The following is a 23,901-nucleotide window of genomic DNA, read 5'->3' as shown; positions in this document are numbered from 1 at the left end:
ACCAGCACTGCCACCACCCTGCTTGGACTGCCAAACACAAGACAGCGGCAGACCGACCCCTTGCTTTAGACAGAACCCCACAGCCTATTCCAAATCACACTTGTAACTAGTGTTTCTCAAAGGATCAGCTTATTTCCTCTAACCTAATTCTAAAAACCCTCTTCTAGAATAGAGATCGTGGTTGTAGAAAACCTCCAAGTTGCACAATTTCAGAGCCAATGTGTACAGGATGAAAGGAGCGGTTGGGTAGCAAGGTGAGAAAGCTGCCGCCATGCTGGTACAGCCCACCAGGCAGGGAAGAAAATGGGATGGATTTACAAAGAGACAGGATCCCCCTACCTGCAAAGCTGTGAAACCAACCAAACTTCAGATAACTCAAAGTTTGATTGAAAAATAATTCTTCAGCAGTTGTCATAAGGTTATAATCATCATTCATATTTTCAACATTTATTATCTGAGATACTGCAGCTGACTCAGGGATTATGTTTCTCAGAACAGGAAGAAATTCTATGGATATTAATAACATGCAGTCTCTGTTTCCAGTAGTTAGTTTCTAAGGTAGGTTGGACAACAAACTTCTTTCCATGTCCGTCCTATTCAGCAGTACAAAGAACAAACATAAAGGTTTCATAATAATGCAGAAAAGTGTAAAAAAGGAGGTTCACCAAAAGAAACAGAAAACGGAAAATATCTATGATTTTTACAAGCTTCTGCACGATGCTTTAGAGGTTACTGAAAAGTTCACATTGGATATTTATAAGTAGAATATTAATGACATGCTCACGGCAAAGGAAAGCTCAAAGAGTATGTAAATGTAATATTTCAGTGGTATTTCGGTTCATTGCATATAAGTAATAATGGAAGTACCAAAAATACTCAAAGAAGTGAGATTTAATACTTGGTGAGTGTCACGTATTAAGTTGTATTCGAAATCACAAAGAAAAATAATCAAAAACATCACTCAATAATCAATGGTAAGCCAAATCAGGCTTTTCTGTGAAAGAAGAAAATGTACTACATGTTAAGAAAGGTATCAATTACTGAGGTAATATATTAATTCTAAGAATATTTTGATAAAACAAAATTCTTCAAGCCTTGGTGAGCAATAGGAATTCTGGTATCTGACTTTTTCAAAAACTATTAATTTTTTCTACACACCTGAAAAGTTTTGTGTAATTCTTATATAAGGAAATCAAAAGTACAGTGAGTATACTATGAAACCTACTACCCCAACCCTTTTGTATGCATCTCGCATCCAAATATATTTACATTAAATAAATGCTTTTCACTGCATTTATTTATTTGAATAGTTGGGCAATATCCTTTACTATGACTTACTGACATAATTACTTGAATATTTTCCTTTTTATTTTTCTATTCGTCTTATGACTACTCCAACAGTTCCTTCAGAACACACACACACAAAAAAAAGAAGCTAAGATGACTCTTTTGCAATATTTTATATAACAAAACAACTGGAACATTGTACACACATAAGCAAAGCCATGAAAGAGTATAAAGGTGCTTGGGGAAACAAAAATTTAACTTTTTCTTTACTTCTAAGACTAATTAAATACACCATCAGATGACACTATTTTCCTGTGGCCGTCTCTTGCACTGATTGAAAATTCACCGACTGAAAAGCCAAATATCCTAGACTACAGCAATAACAGAGATTATAAAACCTTCAGTTACACATTAAATGTTTGAAAAGGACTGGATGGTGAATTTATTCAATGTTCAATTGTTTTGGTTTGGTTTTTTGGTATCAGATACAGTGTAGGCGAATTCAGCCTTCCTACCATTGATAGGATTTTCTTCTCTGTTGTTATTAGACAACATCATCAAGCATCTCAAGCCCAAATTGCTAAAAGTGTGCAATGAAATTTAGAGAAGTGATATTCAAAATCACTACTAGAACTGTGCAAGCCTTTCAGAGAGACAGTTTCATTTTAAACTCACACAATGTTGTATTTTAATTAATGAAATCATCAGTGAAAAGCCAGTACAAATCAAATCTGTTCTACCATGTCACATTGTTCCTCAGGGACAAGTAACATACTGTGAAGCATGGATTTCAAAACAAAAATGCTCTGAAACATGTGCTTAAAACCACAGATGACTATTTGACATATTGAAGACCGTGCGTCAAGAAAGACACTGGCTTGTACAGCCTTTTTTGATCTCACCTTTCTCATGCCTATTTATATTTGCTATAAACAAAATGATATGATGGATCTGCATCTCTGCTTCTCGTGTTTTAGTTTCTACGTGCAGGTAAGACAGCAAGTGTGGTGTGAGCAGCCAGTCCAGGACAGATCAAGGGAAAACACCTGGCTCTGGCTTATAGTACCTTGGTAGTTAAAGTCAACAAGAGGCTCTGAGGAGAAAAAGCAGAAATGGGGGACAAAAAAGGCAATTAAACAAAGTTCAGCTTGTTCAGGTAATATTTATATATTACATACACAGATTATCCTCCTGGGCTGCCCAACACAATCCAATATAATCAAAAGTATTGTACTGGAAAAGGGCCACAAATTGCATCATCTTTCATGCACCAAATTAAATGTTCCAGCAGCAGAGTGAGCTCAGAAGCACGTCTCAGGTGCTGATGGGTGAAAGCAATGGGGACTAGCAAGTGGCAGAATGATATTCAGCAATTTCTGGTGCCTGTTAACAGGAATGTCAGGGTGTGAGTGGTGTCAGAGAGCGGCCTCCTGAGCTGAGAAAACAGCCAGTGGGTAAATATGTGAAGAAAAAACGGGAGAGATTCTTATAAACTCCATAACCTAACACAAACATCTCTACCTCAACAAGATTCACAACATATAACGCTGGGGCTGCAATATATCTTAAATTTAAGTTAGCGAAGAGGCGGCATTACTCCAGCCTCCTCCTCCTGCACAGGGCTGCAGCACTGGGCAGGCAGGAGGCAGGCAGCGACCGCAGCGGCAATGGCCTCTGGTGGGGTCTCTCCTCAGTCTTCCTTCACAGCAAAGCACAGCCACCGGCAAAGCTGAGAAACTTCATTTTCACAAATTGTGTGAACCCCAACATTCAAGTTGATCTCCAAGACTTTAGAGCAACGTGCGTTTGGAGACAGGTTTACCTTGCGCAGCGGGGTCCCACAGGTTCCTCCATACTTCTCTCGGTACCACCGAGGTCCCTGCTGCTGGGCTGGCACAGATGTCCTGCACCAACAAACTGAAACTGAACTAGGAGAACCAGGCTTGGTGGCCGAAAACAGTCCCGATTGTACCTTCTCCAGCTTGCTGGAGTCCGCAACTAGTTTTGGCAAGCAACACTCATTACCATTCCTGCAGGCCTTAAATTCATCTAATTCACTTGCCTTGGGCAAGACACTTTACCCTCCTGAGTTGTGAATAACTGGCACGTTTTACTTTCTCATCCCAGTTCTGATTGGGAAATCTAAACAATTCTCCCGTCTAGAAAGAAGGAATTTCTTACAAATCAATTTTTCCTGTGTCCTAATGTTCACTGTTGCAGGCCAACCCTACTAACTAGACAAGCTGATCTGTAGCGTTATGGTAACAATGCCCCATTGTACCTATTCAGCTGGGGAATTACACTGAGAAACCTCCAAAATTCAAACAGAAAAAGTTGATCTATTGAAATCACGGTAAGAGTTTTATATTTACTTCAATAATTAGTTGCTTATATTAATTCTTATATTAAGACTTCTCTATCTAATTTGCTATGTCAAATCAAGGAACCCGAATGTAATCATTTATTTTAAAAAAAGAATAAAGTAAATTACTTTTCCACCTTCTAGATCAGAAATCCACATTTTATGTAATGACAAAGTGACAGAGAAGTTGCTTTCAATTTGCGATTCACACGACTTTGTATTTGGAGAGTACCCCAGAAACTTGTCACATACACAAAAAAGAATGCAACCTCTAAAGAAATGACTGCGAATGCAAGTTTTATTTTGTGGTTCTAATTTGTCCTTTTTTAGCATGCTTTCAATTTTGCAGCATGAAAGTACAGAAATTAAACACAACCCACAGGCACGCGAACATATGACCATCATTTAATCAGCAAATCACTTTGGGTCTCACTGACCTTGGCAGTTTTACAAAATTTTTATTTCCAGCTGGTTGAACTGTTCTTGAACAACTTGTTTTTACTGCAGTAGTCATGAACTGACTTTTCTGTATCGTCTATCATCCATGTTCTCTGTCTAAATGTATTTTTTCCAGAATATATGACTTCCCTAACGCAGAACTTCTACACTGTTCCTTTGGTACTTTTACAGTATCCTAGGAAAATAAGGATTTCACCCCCCCTATAATCATGCCATTTCTCAAAGGGTACAGAAAGCATTTCTGTTTAGCGTTCCTGCGACAGAGCCTCACAATAACAACTGTTACTGTGAGCAAGCTTTGCACGTGAAGGCAGAGAGATTTCCTTTGAATCCAGCCAGAGCTCAGCCATGAGTGACTGCAGAGAGCTCACAGAACACAAACCACCTCTATGATCTCTGCCTATACCATTGGTAAATAAATAGGTCAAATCTCTGGAAAGAGTTTTTATCTTCTCTGTTCTGTCTCCTTTTAATTTCTCTCTTTTAAGAAGAAGTTATTTCAATTCATGTCTGAGGTTTATTTCAATCTACAGTACTTTGGCATTTTTCTTTAAAATGTACAAGGATCACTTCATCCAGCTTAGAAATGTAGCTATGACTGGGGTCAACTCCTTAACCATAAGTACCAGTACTAGCACAAAAAAATTATGAGATGATGCCATATTTCTTCGAATCCAAAGCAATTTCAAAACTCAGTATAAAATAAGGGGAGAATATTCGGCCTAAACACCACATTTGCAAATGCATGCCTGGAGGAAGGGTCCCCCGCGGGAAGTCCCATGCCCATGGCTGGCAGGAGCTCGGCAATGGCGAGGCCGAGCCAGGTCGCTGCACTTCGGACCAGGAGAGATTCGCTGTACAATCTGCCAGCTTTCCTTAGAAGCCTTCTTAATTTTTTTCTATTATTTTTTATTTAATTTTTTAAAAATCGTGGTAATTTTCAAGAAATCCTACTCCATATGGATGGGAGGATGTATTACCATAGATCATAAAAGGGAAAACAGTTTTAAAATGTTTTGTGACAAGCTCAGTGGAGACCTGTCCAAACGTTGCTGTCTTGGTTCCCACCACTGACTGGGACACACCTGGGACACACAGACTCACCTGACCCTGGGACACCCTTTTCTATGGCAGACTATCACCTTTGGACACCCTGGAGGATGCATTGGACAAATAGAATATTTCTTAAAATATGCAATGAATACATTGGGGTGTTTGACTCACGATAGGCTTGGGTGAGATGTGTTATCACCCAGGTGCTTTCCAACATCTAACACAAGCCAGATTAAGACAAAAACAAAAAGAAAAATATTTCCTTCCAAAGCAGTCAACAGTTTATGAAGACAAAAGTGAAGAAGCTAAATCCTTCTCCAGAAAACTTTCCACAGAATTTCCTGTGTTTCTACTGCATTTTCCCTTTTTCTGCAACTCTTAACCCTCAGGCTGCAACCCTCACTGAGCACCTCTTTTTGGTGAAGCACTTAGCTTTTTATAACCAATCTGGTCATTGAAGTCCTCCTCGATGTTTGTCACTAAGACTTAATTTATTTCCTCCTGATTTACAAAGCTGCATGGTCATTCTTCCTGTCAAAATAAATACTGATTTGTTTCCTCAGAGATGCAAATATTGCCTTCTTAGACCAGGTACCATCTCAGGTACTTGCTTGGTTTAATGAATATTTCTTTGCCTCAGTCAGGGTAACGTTTCTTTCCTTCTCTTGCCCTTTGGTGATTTGTTGCGCCTGTTATCTTCTCCTAAGGTTTGTATTGTAATCTATACGTAACCTACACAAATACGTTAGCCCATGTATAGACTGACTATTACTAAAATATAAATAGGATTAATGGATCATGGCACATTGCTGATTCAATAGATCAAACATGACAATACTTAATAACTACCAGCAGCCATTAGCCAACATAGTTTAATTAAAATCTGTAAAAATTCAGCTGCCCATATTACTTGAATATATTACTTGAATTATGGTACTGTGTTTGCAGATATATACACACAAACATATATCTTTAATGAAATGTGTGCACTAGTTCATAACAACATTAACCATTTCCTCCACCAAGAAAAGGCAACCCCTCTCCATCTATTTTTTCTATACACATGGCATACCTCCTCAGGGTCTGCTGAATTCTCTTTGGCATCCTCTCTAAATTTCTCTTTATCCTTTCTCCAATTCTTTCAATTTAAATAGTTTATTATTCCCCAGAAACACAATCTAGATTAAATTCACTTCTAGCCTTGCATTTGGACTTTTTTGATCAAGTTTTTCTAGTATAATAATAATAAATGAATATCGGCATACCTCAGGTATGTTTTACCAAAAGCTGGAAAACTCAAGATACAGGAATTGCACTGACAACATAACTGCTAAACAGTATTTTTCTTTTCTAAAAATCTATAGCCTAGTAATAATGTTTCATCACTTGTTATTTTATGTTATTATGTGCGAATAGAGATTCTACAAAATGGATAATAATCCATTGCCATATTTCTTTCTGCTCACAAGACAGATAGGGTAACATCAATCAGTGGGTACAGTCTTAAAGCCATTGTATGACTAAGCCTTTCCTTCCTTAGCTGCTAGGGATCAAGAAGCACTGTCTTATATTTATTTACTGGTGCTGGTTTTGTGTACGGCCATGCTATTTCAGCACACTTCCAATATTCTGGGAGAAAAAGAGGACTCAAAACCATGAGATTAACTGTACTACACCATTTTTTCCTTTCTTCTCTTTTGGACAATCTTTTACTATGTTTGATTCTGATTAGGCAGATTAATTAATCAAACTAGTTTATCTTCTGAATCTTTTACATGGCCTGCAGTAGGCCAAGTCTTGCACATAAATGCTGCTCTTAGAGATAGTAAAATACCCAGTTTCAGTAAAATCTGTGGCTCCCAGATTAATTCAACAAAACCAACATGAAAAGTATGTTATGTAATACACTTAGCTCACATTTAAAACTGGGAAGATAAGAGTTAAACAGACCCGTTTATTTCCAACTCAGATAAAAATAGAGAAACCTTGAGAAAGTTGTATACACAATTTACTGAAAAAAACCACATAATCACAAAATATGGGAAAAGCATTAGTAAAGAAAAAGAAAGCTAATTTAACTGGGATAGTTTCTGGAAAAAAACAAATGGAAATAGAGAAGCAATAAATGAAGCAAGATGTTTCTACTGAAAATAGAGGTATCAATGCCTGGTTTAGTAGAGCAAGTTCTGTGCACAAACCCATAAACATAAAGGATTATAAAATGTGAAGATGGTGAGTGTTATTGCTAACAGTCTGGTTATAAACTCTGAAATAGACTTCACAGAGACGAGGGACAAGATGAAGTATCTGACTGCATTTCGCCAGACATAGAATAAGTAGGTCACTATTCCCATAAAGATAATAATTTTCACTACTCTATAACAGGCCAAAGTTTGCAAACACTACCTTCAAATTATGTATTTCCAAAAGCAACACAAAACCCAAGAGCATTCCTTCTTTCGCATCATGCCTCTAATGCCACACAGTGTGCTCCTAGCCATGTGTGCACACTTGAACATAGATGCACGATTGCAAGTACATGCTGCAGCAGTTTCTTCGGCTGTTAAACAAACAGTATTTCAGCCAAGTGAAGCAGCAGAGTGGTTCCATCTAGAGGAAGAGTGTGTAAAAACTACTCATCGCTGATGACTAGCTATTTTTAAATAAATAGGCATAAACCATTAATACAGCACACTCAGTATTAAAGGGCCTGCTACTTGGTGTCATAGCTCCATGAATAACCTGTTTCTTACAGCAGTGCGTGCTTGGTTGAACTGGACAGAAAAGATCATGTTGTAACCATCAGAGTTATTAACAGCTACATCCTGGACAGTCCTGGCAATATCGGCATCCACAAATAATGTTAAAGTAGGTGTGACTAGGAATGACATATAAAAGAGCTCTGCAAGTGATCTTCTTCAATGAGGTGTAAATTATATATTCAAGCCAATGTAAACCAAAATACCTCCTCGACTCTCAGCCCTAATTTCATTTCATCTTCCCTTGACTAGCAAAACTTTTTAAGGGCTCCCCAAAGGCTTCTTTTTCTGCTACACAGAAAAGGCACATTAACCCATTACTTAAACAAAATGGGTTCCTTCAGCTCTTTTAGGATGAAGCAAAAAACTGACCTTTTTTCAGTAATCTTGTTTGGCCTCTTCCAGCCTATCTTGACCTTGACCCTCTCTGTTTCTTCTTTCGTTCACTAACCAGCAACTCCCTTTTCCTTCAACATTCCTGCTGGAAGGGGATGTTTAATCACACCAGAACCATTGCAAGACGTTTTCTAGAAGAGTGTCTGCTCATTGAAGCACTCTTGCTATGTTCAGCACTTCACCAAATATATCTTTTCAATTCAAATCTAAAAGTATTTTTTTATTTTCCTCTCATTTCCCTTTTAGAAAGTTATTAATTTTGCTACCGCTGTTTAGTATAAAGATAGTAGGAAAGACATGGCAATCTTCCTCAAAGAAGTGAGGAGACTCAATTAGTATTGTAAGACAGCCAGTTAATTTATCATGACTTCACAGTCTCATAAAATTGTTATGGAATGCCAACTCATCAGAAAATGTATTAAAATTGCCAAGAATACTTAAATTTTTCCTCCCTCACTGAAGTCAGTAAACATTTCTGCACCCAAGAAGACCAGAAAGAAAAAGTAAATGTTGAAGGGAAAAAATACAGTCAGGAGAGAACACAAGAAACCAAACCAATAAAGGACTAAGAAGAAAGGAGAAAAACATTTTTACCAAGAGAGAATAGCAAAGCTCACTGTGTATGAAGTGGGAGAAAAGGCAGAGGGTAAAAAGACCGTGAGCCGAAAAGAAATGAAGGATGAAAATGAGTTATATTTTACTTGTAACAATATCTTAAGTTAGTTTTAAGTGTTTATTTTTAACAAATACTCTTTTTTTCAGGTTTCGTAGAAAATGTCCTACTTCTGTACACATACTTGTGCAGCAGGATTCTCCTTCCATCAAAGCATCGCAGCTCTGTGGAAAGGAAGCACCTCAGGCCTCTTTCCACATGATTTGTCCACAGCCACAGGAGGAATCAATGGCAGGTCTGGAGACGGATGTTACAAGTCCTGATTCCCACTTATTAACTCCAAGAGACTAGTAACAGAACAGACAGTGCTCTAAGTGTATGACTTATTGCAAATTTGCTACTTAATTTCATGAATATAACACAGGTTTCAGAAAATACATAGCCTTTTTAAGAACAACTTATTTAAAATACAGCTTCAGAAAACTCTAACATTAAAATAATATGCATAAAATCAAAGTCAAGGGTGCTACTGATATAGGAAGAGGTTATGAGGGAAGCAGATTGGTTTCCCAAGTCTGAGCTTTTCTTGCCAGAAACAATGCAAATAATGTCGCTACTTTGATATACCCAAATTAGTGGAGGGTAACAAAATAATGCCCCCATTTAGCAGTTAGCAATAGTATTACCAATGGAAATATGAATTTAGCCTTAACAGATGAGGATAGAGGAAAATAACTAAAACAGGATTCTCTAATTCTTTATTTCAGTATATTTAAAATTGTGATATTGCTGCTGACTTGAAATTTTAAATATTTTAAATCTATTTTTCAAGCAGTTACATTACATACAAAATGAAAGAGAGCAGGCCCTTATTGCATATATTGTCACAATATTTTATCCACCAGCCACATTGTTATATAATTTTACTTCAAAATGCACAATGAACTATAAATATTCCACTTAATTCTCCTAAATGTAAGAAAGTTTCTCAAAAGAAGCCCCTTTTGCTAGTTAATTAAATTCAAAGGTTGTACCTAGGGAATGCAGCAAGAAGAAAGAATTTAAAGAATGGGGACAAGAAAATATATTCTTATTTTGTTTCTTTAAACAGAGGCTTTGTAGTCCAAAGTCTATGCTAGTAAAATGGAACGAGATCATTTAAACGCAGCCACAGGAGTCAAAAATAAGAAGTTATGACCACCTAATATGTAAAAGGGAAAAACCAAAACAACTGGAGCAAATGTGTGAAGTTTCACTTGGAAAAATTGGAGCTGCAAGGGAAACAGTTTAGCTTCAGTAATACTCCCCAACATAACGACTATAGGTTGTTAGACAGTTGTAGCAGAATAAATGCAGATAAAGGGGATTTATTTCCCTTTAATTTGGGCAGTGCAAAGTTTACCGTGGTTTGGCTGGTATACAATGCCTGACAGAGTCTTGGTTCAGGTCACTTTCCCTTTAAATATTGCCAAACCAGTTTATTCCACTTTATTCACTTACTGTTTTCTTCCCATACTACCAAAGCAAAATATAAGAAAAGTAGGGCACAGAATAAATGCAGAAGGACTTCCAACAGATATTTAAAATACAGAAAGTATCCCCCAAATCCAGACATTATGAGTTGCTCCCTAACAGTTTTATGTCAGCCATACTCACCCAGTACAGAGGACAGTCCAGTCACTTAAAAAAGTTAAAGGACTATTTTTGCTAGTCCAGCCAATTCCTTTAAGGTGTAAATATACTGTGTTTATGCTAAAACATGTCATTTAATTCTCATCATCAGAAAACCACAACTTCTTTATACTTTCTTTCCTCCTTCTCAGCATGTTGTTTTTCTGCCTACAATACACAAAGAGGAGAATCGTGGAGGTAAATCCTGATAATAACAACGGTTCATCAACAGCTGCCTTAGCCTGCAACTTCTGCTTGCGAACAGCTCAAACTTCCACTAAACTGACAACAGCAGCAATGGAGAAAAGACAAGGGATAGACGCAAGGCTAGAGTTGATGGCGCAGGAGTATTAAGGGTCTTAGAAATAGCCCTGGAAGGTGCAGTCCGGGGAAAGGAAAATACAAGGCTGGGACTAATGTCAACAGAAGTTTGCAAATGTGAAGCAAGATTTCTGCATGTCAAAACTAGAGAAGCATGGTGGAGAAGAGGAAAAAACGTAGCTATATCTGGAAAAAAATGACCTTATAAATCAGCAATGAAGAAGAGATAGGGAGGTAGTGAGCAAAAGGAACAAGAAGGACAGCATCTGCTATGATAAAGAATGGTCTGGTGAGAAACATGATTAAGTGATAGATGGAAAAGATTACAGTATCAAGAGGAACAGACAAAAAACCCTAGTCCAAATCTAACACCACCAAAAAGAGAACATTCCCTCAGGAGGTCTGAGATATCCTCCAGACACAGGCACAAAAAGCCTGCTGTCTGGATTCTGCTTGCTGCTGCGGGCAGAAAGCTCTCCAATTACAGTCCCCACCATTAGAAAAGAAGCATCTTGAAACAAAACCATACCAAGGTCCTTAATCACATTAAATTAAAACACACAGTGCAAGCCATACCATAAATTTCACTACTAATCTTCAAATAAAGTTTATATTGGTTTGGAATGCATTTTTTTAAGGTTTGGGGTTTTTTAATATCGAATTCTCACAGCCTTTTGTTAAGGATTAGAGTCAGAGTAATGAATATTTGCCTTCCAGACATCATCTCCATGCTTTATCAAATTAGTTATATATCTGAGAAAAGTCTTTAAAACATTGGCTCAGATTTATTCTGAATAGTCCTTTCAGTTAGCAAAAATGTCATTTGATAATTCTAAAAAAAAAAAAAAAAAAGGAAAAATTCAAAAAATCAACAAGATGAGTTTTCAAACTAGTAAATAAATAAGTATTAAATACAGTGTTGGGAAATCCAGACAACTAAAGATTTTAAGCTGTTATTAAAAATACAACAGATTCCAGCCTATGGCTTGCCTATCCAGATTATCATATGCTGGCCCTCCCTGGCTACATCCAGCTACCCATTGTGCAGCTGTAAGAGTGGCAAGAAACATGTACTCTGCAAACACACCTGCACCCTGAGAAGCCAGGAAGCTTTGCAGGTACACTATGCTTTGCAGTACACTAACGTGCTCAATGCGCTTGGATTTGCCTGTCTTGTATGCTCCGGTAGGTGACTTCCAGCTATGCATTAGGTCACTTCCAAGTTCACCATCTTGAAGAGTCTTTCAAGAAACTATACAGACTCTCCTCCTGTACCTGTCATTGCTTTCACTTGCCATGGATAAAAAGTTCAGAGTCAACCCCTATTATGCTGCCATATAAGCAATTTTTCCAGTTTGGCAGGTATATTGCACCACTGCAAATGGGACCACTCACAGCAATAATAGGAGACAGTACGTACGGTCAGGCAAAGTGGTTGACAGCTAATTGCTCTGTTAAGAAATGTTCAGACTCTGGAAATATCTTGGACTCTGTGTTCAAACAGCCTTCATTTCCAGACACTTCCAGGGAGAACAAGCAGAGAGCTGAAGACAGTGCAAGATTTCTGAGTGACTTCCATCAGACTGCAACTTCTCCTGAAGGCTGGACCAACAGGTGGATAGACCGGACTAAAGTTTGAAAGCTGAAATATACTGGTCAGTCTCAGGCTCCAGTGCTTTTAAATGTTCTGTGACACGCTGGCAGTAAGAGTTGTGAAAACATTTTCGGGCAACATACAATGAGTACTAATGTTTTAGACTCCACGTTCCAGAAAGAGATGAGATTGTCCACTGGAAGAAATCCACACAGCTGCTCCTCCATACTACCCCAAATGGATCCCATTTGACAAATGGCATGACTCCATCTCACAGACACAACTAAAGGGATAAGGTGAAGATGTTATTTGGAATTATCTCCAGCTTTTGCCATGAAAATGTCCAATATAAGGGTCTTTATTTCTGGAATGGAGTATTAGTATGCAGTCGTAATGCCCATATGACACACCCTACCATTAGAAGCTCCAGATTATGCCACACCATATTAAACATATCACATTAAATGGCTCCCCCATCACCCTGATTACCCACTCACAGAGAGAAACTCTCAGAAGAGGATGAGAAAGAGTGGAAACTTAGTGGATGCAGGCAGTACACGGTGCCATGCTGAAGGAAGAGTCAATGATCAGGAAAGCCTGGGGAGTACGCCTGAGCCAAATTTAGTCTTGTTAACATTGTGTGGTCTGCACATCACTCAATAGCAGCAAAACCTGGAGAGAAGCTAAAGATGGATACAATTCATCCAGGCCTTCAATTTTGTCGCTGCACACAGATGCAGGACTTATCTCTGTGCATGAGAGTCTAACACGCAGGAGATCATAGAAAGGAGCACCATAAGGAGTCTAACATGCAGGAGATCATAGAAAGGAGCAACATAAGCATACAACCATCTTCTCCACCAATAATGCTGCTCCTCCAAAGAAACAACGTGAGCCCACATAACTAATTGCAGTGGTCTGTCTATTCCTTACCCAAAAGACCATCAAAGGGATCGATTATGCCTAAGATCCGCACAATTTTTAGGACCTGGACCAGAAAGAGCTGTATTCGTTGCAAAACAATAGTCAGTTAGATTTGGTCTTACATTTTTTGATACATAAAGTACAATACCTTAAACTCTCCCCAAAATAAAAAAAACAGCTTCTAAGTTGGATCATTCACCACTGCAATTCATAAGCAACTTAAGAACTGTAAACTAATAACCCAGAATAAAAGTCTGATGTTTTTCCCCAGTGAGTCAGACGTTAATAAAAAGGGTCATATCTTGGCTCACTTTAATTTCAGTGTTTTCATCCCAAAAGAATCACACAGTACAACTTCAATTAGCCCAATGCCATGGGGAGCACCAAAAAAATTCAATAATAACGGGTTTGGATAATCAAGGATTCAAACAACAGAGAGAATTTTCATTGTAATTAAGTTATTTGAGAACACGGTCATCTTTCACATAACGGGATTCGGATCAAAAAGATCAAGGGCAAACTCCATTTCACTCATCCTAACTAAGACGGAGCAACCTTTTTTGTGAAGTTAGTGAGGTACTCAGAATACCACGAGGCCCAGCAGCATTGCACAATACCCTTTACCCAACAAGTACCACAAAATAAGGTACAAACCTTAGTATTTTATAAGACATTCACTAAACACCTTTCTCTCCATTACCCACAAACATCCAAAATATTATGGAGTTCATGGAGTTTAATGTGTTTAGTCTGAGACTAAACCCGAGTAGATGTCACGGTTCACAAACAAGTATTCTGACACTTCCAGGTTGTGAATATTTTATTCTGTCTAGATAATATTATTCACAGTGGCGGGTGCTACTGTTAAGTAACAATAACAAGAAGAAATTAAAGGGTGGGTGATGCATCTCAAGAGGTCATTATTTTCATATGCCCTAAACTCCACTGGCATGAGAGAGCTAACAAATAAGAAGTGCTTTCAATGCATTCATATTTCAGTTTCTGCATAACAGTGGGAATAGCTCTATATCAAATAAGTATCTGCATAACAGATGTCCAAGTTTTGATTTTATATTGAATTGATGGTTAAAATGAACTACACGTTGGGTTTTGCATAATTTATGCAAAATACTGTACTGTTTAAGTTCTAACCTTGAGCAAAGTTCTCATCTGAATCTCCGTGCTTCTGCCTGCTTCTTACAGAACAGTATCAACTGTTGCACCAGTGAGAACAAAATACAGCCAAAGTCAAATTAGCTGTGCAAAACAACTATGACCACACTCACATTTCTAATTGTTTACATCTCTGTGATATATTCTGAAGGAGAGATTTGTTTTCTTTTTAATAATTTTATTCTCTCCATCAATCCCCTACACAAACTTTGACTTAGATCACACCTATTTATGACCTTGCTTGTTCTGTGATCATTTTTTAAGCATTGTGTAAAAGAGCTTTCTACGACAGAGAAACAGACAGCATTCCTGACAACAGAACTATTTCTCCTGATATATTTGCTCTTTTGTGCAACAAGCTACAAGCTGCTTGTTGCAAATACTCAGCAATTTCAATTTGCAGCTTAGCCAGATCGTTTCAACCTCCTGTTTCTTATCACGTCTATCTGACAACTGAACAGCAGAATAGAAAAGGAATGTTAAAACATAAATGAATTACTTAGGAGATTATCACGTCAGCTGAGTATAGTTCAGACTTATTTCAGCTAATAGCCAATCTTTTTCATTACTAATACTTAAGCTTTGGCACTGGCTTTCCTTGTGGAATTTATTAGAGACAGCCATTTTGCAATAGAGAGCAGTCTTATCATATCAGAGTATTGAAATACCCTGCTCTGGAAAGCAAACAAACCACGCAAACCATCAGGCCATACTTCTGCCACTGTGCTACTGCTCTTTTTCAAAAGAACTACCTCATGAGATGATTTTTATCTTCCTCAGGGTCTTTCAAATAATTTTTGTGCTAGTCCATAATTGCTTATAACTTTAATTGATTTTCAGTTATCATATATGGATAAATAGAGATGTCCTTTTCTAATGACTCCACTTACACAGAGCTACTAGCAAGAAAAAATACACAATTTAAAAAAGAACTCAGAAGGGTAAGACTTCCAGTCTTTTAACACTGCAGGTCATTTTGAAATAAGATATATTCTTGATATGAACAAGTTCTGAAAAAATAGATGACAAGAAACTCATACCTGTTAAAATGATCCTTGTGACTCTGTGCTGTAAAAACTTACTTCACAGATACTTAGTGCTCTGGTCAGTCACTCAGATATACATTAAAATACCTGCCTGAGGCATACCATACCATCTAATATATTAGGAGTTGATCATACAAGTTAGCATCATTCTAATACAAACGAAAACTTACATAGGAAACCCGTACTCGCCGTCGGTGCACCAGCCCACAGCACTGCATGAAGAGGACAGCAGACAACAAGCAGTGTATGCTTTCACCAAGGTTCGGTCATTCCCGTCTCCTCTGAGACACTGTCCATCTCTCCTCACTTTTCAGCCCCAGGTGCAAGGAAACAGGTAGAAAAACAGTCACCCTCCAGCTCCCAAGCTGTTCTTTTAAATTATCTTGAAGACAGATGAAACTTACTTTCTCTGAGTCAATCAATCTCTTCTGTTCCAGATGATTTAAAAAAAAAAAAAAGAAAGAAAGAAAAAAACCAACAACAAAAACCCAGAGGCACGTCTTTATTTCCTCAGCATCCAGTTATTACAAAGCAAATTCCGTATTCATATACATCTTTTACTACACGTGGCATAAGGTTTGCATCAACCATTCTGAATTTAGGAAAGACAGAGATGTAACAGGATCTTTATATCTCAGACTACTGCAACACCCAGCTTTCCGAAGGTCTCTTGCTGCTGCTGCTGCCGCTGCTGCTGTTGTTACTGCTGCTGCTGCTATTACAGCTTTCTTCCCAATGCACAAACCAGCAAGAGCATCCTTGCTTCAGCGTTACCTCTGTTCTATCTTGGGCATATCTGATTTGTTATTTATCCCTTCCCAACAGCCTGAAAAAATGACGGAGTCTAGACTTTAATTCACTCTGGATTCTCAAGACTACAGAACCACCCTCCAAATAGTCAGATGCTTTGTCTGGCGAGACGCGTTTCACATGAATTGTAGGCAGGACTGCTGAGTGGCCTTACTACCTGACTTGCATCAGAGGCACAGTCTCCTCTGCTGATACTGTTTACAAAAAGAACTTGAGAGAACATAAAAACTCAGAATACACACTTAGACTTTGAGATTAACACCCTTTTTTTTTCTTTTTTCTTTTTCTTTTTTTTTTTTTTTTACCTAAAACACTGACAGAGCTAATTAAATACTTGGATAATTGAGACTTATGGATAATGATTTTGAAAAAATAAATATAATGAAAAATTATTATCCTTAAAGCAATAAGGGGACACATCTGAAATCAGGTCAGATTAAATTAACCTGTTTATGATCACAGTTCATCACTCTTCTTCTGGGAGGGACTGAATAATCCAGTTCTGAAAAGGCTTAATAGGTGTATTAAATCTTAAAATTAAATCCTTCAGTAATTTATGGCAGTGGTCTAAGAGTCTCACATGTCTCCTGTACTGTACATCTCCAGTCAGATGAATACGATTCACTTACTTTTTTAACACTGAGGCAAACTTAACTCTTTCACCACCAGCATTTTGCTAAAAAATAGTATACACAGTATGCTTAAAATAGTAAAATAAGAGGACCAATATATTACTTTTAAAAGGTAAAGGTACTTTTCTTTTTCATTTCATTACTGAGTTTATTATTAAAATCTGCAATGAAAAAATTAGAGATTATACAAGATATTTCTACCCTGTCTTTATGTAGGCTGTGTGATGATGGCTAATGAAAGGGTTAAATCTTCTCAAAAGGGTAAAGAAAGAGAAGATGGTGTTCCTCAGAGATTAGTTTGGCTTCCAAGCTTGAAAGAGGGGACTCCAAAGAATGCAAATTATCTGTATGTAGGCAAAATGGTATCAGGTACTCAAACTGGCTGAACAGTCAGGAGAGAGTTTTATTCCAGTGGAAGATAATGAAGGTCTGCCCACAGGAGCAGGAAGCCCTCTGACTCTGTGCTAAAATCACGTAACTAAGAGGCTTAACATTTACAAGCCCCAAATCTGGCAACTAAAACTCAATTTAGGCACCTAACTCCTGCCAATTTCAATTACATTTTTTTCATGTGCAATTTCCCTCTTTAAAAAAAAAAAAATAAATAATCAGCAGTGTTAAGCATCTATGTGTCTTTGGGGACCAAAATGCATATTTAGCCATTCCAATATCACTAGCTTGACTGGTTTGGGGTTTTTTTTGGTAGTTATTTTTCCAGACCATTTAACAACCAGCAGTTCCTATGGACACCAGTGGGTTGACTGGTCTTTCTAAGCCAAATGTACTTTTGGTGTAAAGCCACAATTGTTAGTGAAGATGTATTGTTGATAACTCATCTCAGCTGGACCTGCAGATGCTCTCAGTATCTTAAAAAAATATACTAAGACTAATATAATTAAAACCAGGAAATTGTGGATGTAAGAACCGAATTTATACACCTAAATCTAAGTTAGCTTTATTTTACCTCCTACTATACAGTCAGATAGGTAATGATTTATCTTTAGCAGAAGGACAGAAGTTGGTACTTCACGACGACACATAAGGAAGAGTCCTTGTAACAATTTCACAGTGCAAAAACAATATACCGGACGAATAAACAATGCAGACCATTCATCTCTTCAGATCAGGACTGTTTAAGAGTTATTCTAGCAAAACCATTAATAAATACAGTAATAATGACAACTAGCAGGAAGAAAAAAGCATTTGGAAGTCAGGACATATTGAACATTACCATAAAAAAGAACCACTTGTTCAAAACAGCTAATCAAATAAAGCTAGAAAGAATAATACAGCAGTTGCGTACATACATACATAACAATCAGTTCTCTATATTCTCTCCTTATAATGACTACTTTTTACTCTTGGGGAAGATCCAAATATAAACTAACACCAGTATGAAAGCCATAGTTCAGCTATATGTTATACATTTAACTTTTTTTAAAGATTTGTGAAATTTGTGTGGAAATCATCAATAATACTGGTTTTGCATAAGTGTTTCTTGCACTGGTAAAGCAAAAAATATGAAAAAGTAGCAATTAATTTTAGAAGTTTCAATTGCTTCTGAAGAAGATAAATGCATCTATATTTCTAACTCTTCCTAAAACTCATCAAGACCCACAGCAACATGAGCATCCCTTACAAAATCAGTATCATAACTCTCACTCAAATTAGCGTGCATCTACTCTCACAACCAAAGATTTCATAATCAACAATAAAATCTCTGCTTTCAACATAGGCAGGAAAATTGTTTGGTTGTCCCTTTCCCCTCCTACTCCCAAATTACTAAAATACTTTGTCATGACCATACTTCCAACAATTACCAAAGACATTTCTTTCAACGTGATTCTAAGTTGCTTTTTATGGAGGGGTGGGGAAGGGATGACTATTTTGGGGATAGAAGGGACACAAGTATCTCCAAGTCAAACTCATCTGTAATTGAAATCCAGTAAAATTTTATGTTCTTCAGATATGACTTTGTTTACAGTCCCCATAGGACAATGCAATGAATACAGAATCAGACCATTTACATCTTCTGTTAAATTTTCTTCAGCACATACACTGGATTTTACTTTCATCTTGCTCATTCTCATTACCACATTTGTAATGTCTAGCAGTGTTTATTGCGTTTAAAGAAACAATGATGACTATTCAGGCAGCAAATTTTATCACTATCCTTCCTGTACTTTCTAGGTGAACTTAGCCTTTAGGTAAACTGCAACAATCTAATCTAATGTTTCTTGGCCAATCTGCAACCAAAACCCCCCTTAACATTGCCACTCTAATTAAAAAACCTCCATGCTACCTTAAATTGAAGGTGTAACAAGGCACCTAACCCAAGAATAACTAAAAAGCAGAAAATCTCACTAAAAGACAGAATACTGTCAAGCCAGTGAAAGCTATTTTTTCCATGCTCTAACATCGAAAAAAATAGCTCTATGAACACAGCAATTCTTCTGGTCTTGTATTTCTTGTGATATATTTTTGAAATGAACTTTTAGTTAGCCATTATCATTAAGACAATACCAAGGTTAATGTTCTCCATGAATAATTTTATTTTTGCACATAGGGAAAAATGATAGCACCTTCAAAAGAGAAGCTTATCAGATACATATAAAACAACATTCAAAAGATTGGTGCAGACACTTGGGGAGCAGGAAGAAACAGTAACACTGTGGTGACAAATATACCAACAGGTACAATAAATAAGGAGAAACTTTAGAATTGTTTTAAAGTAATTGGTGATGTTGATTTTCAAATATTTAGAGGCAGCTTCTCCAATATTGAAACAGCATGGAAGAAAGGACAAAAGTTTTTATCTGAAATTAAATTAACAGGCTGGCATGAAAGGTTGAGTAGGAATGAACCCTTAGAGGGTGAATGAGTGATACAGCTATTTGTATTCCCCTCAAGTGCTTCATTTCACAGGTTATATAAACTGAAAGGTGGGAAAAGAAAAAGAGGCTGCCAGAAAATTGTTATCATTTACTTTGATTGGCTTCCTCAGCTAACCAGCACTATCTGGGTAAAGCCTCTGCCAGCTCAGTCACCCAAAGCTCGTGGCCAGACCTTCCATAATCTGATCAAGTGACTGCCCAGGGCTAATGAGATGGATCTGAAGTGTTCAGTGCCAGCAAGCTCAAGGCACAGCTGCCCCAGCTACCTCAAATGGCATCACATCCACTCCAAATGAGAGCGATGATGGAATAAAACCATGTTGAATCCTTTTTCTGGATGAAAAAAAACCACAAGACACAACCCCTCCTCAAAACAAGTCACAGAAAAATTACTGTCCACCCTATGCTACTTTCAGGATCCTTTACAGATAAGTTCCATTAAATTATTATTTCAGTTTATCCACAGAATTACAGAACAGTTGAGGTGAGAAGGCACCACTGCAGATCATCGAGTCCAACCCCCTGCTCAGAACAGGCTCAGCTAGAGCAGGTTGCTCAGGGCTGTGTCCTGAGAGTTTCAAACTACCTCCAAGGATGGAGACTCCATAACCTCTCTGGGCAACCCATTAAAGTGCTTGACCATCCCCACAGAAAAAAAGCTTTTTTTTATGCTTAGTTGTAATTTCCTGTATTTCAATTTGTGCCCATTGCCTCTTGTCCTGTCATGGGGCACCACTGAGAAGAATCTAGCTCTGTCTTCTTTACTCCTTCCATGCAGGTATTTATACATATGGAGAAGATCCCCCTGAGCCTTCCCTTCTCCAGCTGAACAGTCCCAGCCAGCCCTCTCAGCCTGTCCTCATGACACAGGCTCCAAGCCCTTTATCAAGTTTGTGGCCCTTGGCTGCACTCACTCCAGAATGTCCATGTCTCTCGTCTCACCTAGGGAGCCCAGAACGGGACCAAGCACTCCAGATATCTCTCACCACAGCTGAGCAGATGGCAAGGATCACCTCCCTTGACCTTCCTAACACAGCGCAGGAGGCTGTTGGCCTTTGCTGCTAATGTTCACTTGCAGTCCACCAGGACCCCCAGGGCCTTTTCTACAAAGCTGCTTTCTAGCTGATCAGCCCCAGTCTGTACTGGTGCATGGGGTTATTCTTTCCCAGGTGCAAGACTTCGCACTTCCCTTTGTTGAACTTTGTGAGGTTCCTGTCAGTCCATTTCTCCAGCCTGTTGAGATCCATTTGGATGGCAGCACAACCCCCTGGTGTATCACCTGCTCCTCCCAGTTTTGTAGCATCTGCAAACTTGCTGAGGGTACACTCTGCTCAATCATCCAGACTACTAATGAAGAGGTTAAATTGCATTGGCTCCAGGACCACGCCTGGGGCACAAAACTAGTGACTGGCCTCCAGCTGGGCTGGACTTCATGCCGCTGATCACAACCCTTCGAGCCTGGCAGTTCTGACAGACTTCAGTCCACTTCACCATCCACTTATTTAGTCCATCATTTTGTCTACGAGGATGTCCTGGGAAACAGCTTGGGAAACCTTGCCAGAGGCAAGATAAACAGCATTCACTCTTCTCCCCTTGTCTTCTAAGCCAATCAGCTCATCGTAAAAGGCTGTCAAGCTAGTCAAGCCTGATTTGCCCTTTATAAATCTATACTGACTGCTTCCAGTCACCTACTTGTCCTCCATACGTTTAATAATGGTTTCTGAGAGGATTTGCTCCATCACCTTCACAGGGATCAAGGTAAGGCTGACCAGCCTGTAGTTCCCCAGATCCTCCTTCTCACCCTTCATGAAGACTGTGGTTATATTTGCTTTCTTCCAGTCCTCACAAAGCCTCCCCAATCACCATGACCCTTCAAAGATTATTAAGAGTTATTTTTCTAAGACGTCAGCTTAGTGGTATGGATACTCAGTGCAAACCACTGTCCCTCAGAAAGGCCTCTCCCCCTAAAATTTGTACACACAAATATTTAGGTCTGATTTTCTCAGTTGCATCACAACAACAACTTCGTTTTAAGTACTTGAATGGATTCCTAAATTTACATAAAAATGTTTAATTTGCTTCTAAATGTAATCCTTCTTCTAAAGCTTTTCAGGCCCACTTCTTAGCAGTTTATCTGAGTCAGCGTTTACGAAATAATGTATTATTTTTAGCTAACGGTTTTTGGCATATTAGTCAGTTGTTAAATAGATTAATTTACTCATTTAACATTCTTTCCATACAGCACTTCAGAGAAACTCATTTGAGATATTTTAAGGCACTCAGTTATCTACAAATAAAGCATTTTAAGCATCCATGCAAAACTGTATGAGGGGTCTATGGTGACAGAGAAATTATGACAAGAACATCTCAGACTTTTTGGCAGAATAAGCTGTTTCTGAATCCCTTGGTTTCGTGAACTGTAGAGAAAGTGATGCAGTCCCTCCCCCTCAAAAATCAAAACCAAACCAAAAAACTTATTTTGCTTATGAAGTTACTGGTAAAAACCTATATGGGATTCTCAAAAACAGTCCAACTTTTATGAAGCATTTGCTACGTATTATGCAATACATTACACACACACACACACAAAAAGGTATAAAAAATCTGGCTCTCAGAAAGTGCTGGAAATAACCTTAAGAATATGACTTCTCTCCATTGGTGTTGTCTTTCTCCACGTGACATTTTACTGGTCACATGCTGTACTCAATTCCTCCCAAGGCTTTTCAAGAACCTACTTTCGTTGATGGTCAACTCTTCTACTGCTTGAAAGAGCACAATGACGTTCTCTTCAGTCAGCTGCTTTTTTACTGGTATTCCAAATGGATATCCTCTACTGTATCATCCATATATGATCTGTATTCTCCAGAAAAAATCTAAGTAACTAAATTTAATATAAAAAATATGCAATACTAGCTCAAGACTTCTGCATTCAGTTAACATTCTTAAATAACAGTTTGCTGATTTAATCATTGACAATGAGCTTTTGCCAACTATGGCTCCCACCTTCCTGTCTTCCACCAGAAATGAATATTGTTGGCTTTCTATTAATGTTATAAACATCCTCTTCTCTGCCAGCCTTTCTCTGGAAAAGAATATTAGCACTAAGGAGTCTTCATTTTCATTAAGATGGCTTCATGCTGGCTGGCTTTACTTTAGAGCTGTACTGCTCAATTTTTAATTTATATTTTCTTATAAAGCTGCTGAAGTTGCAGACAACTATTTCTCAATGTAGACTGAAAAAAAGCAAAATCCTTTTAATGTGAAATCTTTTGATTTAGTGATCTATCATTATGCTATTTTTGCTAGTTAGCATGTATTAATTAATTAGCAATATTTAAAATCTTCTTGCTTACATCATCTATGCATACATAATTTCTGAGCAAAAATAGGTTAAATAATTTTAAAATTATCTTTTAATAAGGCAGTCCCTCATTGCTATCATAGTCGATCCTGAAAGAGGCAATATATGCAAACCTTACTGTGCCTGTTAATCTAGAGAGGTAACATTTTTTCGAGCTCATTTTTTAAGCTCATTTTTCAACATGTTAAAAGCTCTCCAAAGAAAGATAATAAACAATTTGCCTCAAATGATCACTAACCTTGGCTTGTATTAATCTGTCAAGCTATCATCCTAGCTATAGCTGTAGTTTTTCTCATACAGATCTACAGTCAGAGAATCGCAATCAGCAAGTCATAGTTTAAATTTTCTAGATCAGTTTCAAACAAGTAAAGTAAAACAAGTAAAATAAAATACTTATTACAATATCAGGCATGAAATTCTGGAATTTGCTGCCACTGGCAGTACCACAGACACTACTGGGGAAGAAGGGACTGGACAAATTCAAGGACAGCTGATACCTAAACTGATACAAAGGCAAATAGTCAGGGATATACCCGCTGACAAAAC

General features: G+C 37.9%; 1 protein-coding gene across 2 annotated transcripts in view; it reads right to left on the bottom strand.

Annotated features, from left to right (window-relative positions):
- The window catches only part of CACNB2 (calcium voltage-gated channel auxiliary subunit beta 2), a 261,310-nt gene that overhangs the window by 173,049 nt on the left and 64,360 nt on the right, over positions 1-23,901 (bottom strand). The window lies entirely within an intron of this gene.

Source organism: Ciconia boyciana, chromosome 2 (assembly GCF_034638445.1).
Source record: "Ciconia boyciana chromosome 2, ASM3463844v1, whole genome shotgun sequence".
NCBI lineage: Eukaryota > Metazoa > Chordata > Aves > Ciconiiformes > Ciconiidae > Ciconia > Ciconia boyciana.
The sequence above is the reverse complement of the archived record's forward strand: the minus strand, read 5'-3'. Positions and strand labels throughout refer to the sequence as shown.